Source organism: Buceros rhinoceros, unplaced genomic scaffold (assembly GCF_000710305.1).
Source record: "Buceros rhinoceros silvestris isolate BGI_N320 unplaced genomic scaffold, ASM71030v1 scaffold19289, whole genome shotgun sequence".
NCBI classification, from domain to species: domain Eukaryota; kingdom Metazoa; phylum Chordata; class Aves; order Bucerotiformes; family Bucerotidae; genus Buceros; species Buceros rhinoceros.
Genome location: NW_010433505.1, coordinates 8,200 through 8,993, shown reverse-complemented (window position 1 = coordinate 8,993; position 794 = coordinate 8,200).

The following is a 794-nucleotide window of genomic DNA, read 5'->3' as shown; positions in this document are numbered from 1 at the left end:
AGTATAATTTATTTTAGCCTCACCAGTAAAAGGAAAGAGCTCTGAGGGCGGGCGGGAGGGAGGTGAGTGACAGTTTCTCATGCCCAGGCAGCTGCCCTAGCACCCTCCTATGCCTCAGTTTCCCCCATGGGAGCTAGGCAGAGCTTCCAGGCTGCCACTTCCCCAATTAAAGGGGGTTTAAGAAGGAAGGCGATGAAGCTGATCCTGCTGCACCCCAGGAAACCAGTGCCACAACAATGATGTCTTGCGAATACAACTATTGTGCTCAAAAACATCATCGCTAAAGGCTCCGGCCCGAGCAGCAGGGCTCTGGGATGTGCTGGGAACACAGCAACGGTGGTGCTGGCTGCCGTAACTGGGCCTCATTTATGCTGCGAGAGAGGAATGCGGATCACGAGGTGCCTGGCGAGCTCTTGGGATGCTCGGGATCGAGCTGCGGTAGCCAGCGGTGTCGGGCAGCTTGCCCTTGCCTCGCCCCGCAGCCAGCTCCGAGACACTCTGGTTTAATTCCCCATTTTTCAGGGCAATCTCGTGCCAGAGGCTTTCGGGCCGTGAGCAGGGATGAACCTCGCAGCCCTCAAGCTGCTGGTGGAGCTGGGAACCTGCAAACCTCTTATGTTTGGTTTTTAGCCATTTTAGCACTGGGAGTTGCCTCCTCTTGGAGGACGGGGATGTAACAGCCCAGTGCTGCGGGGAGAAGCTGGGAAAAAGAAAAACAAAAGGGGAGGAGAAGCAATGAGGAGGGGAAGAGGCTCACGTGGCTTCCCCAGACACTGGCCAGCCTCACCCACGTC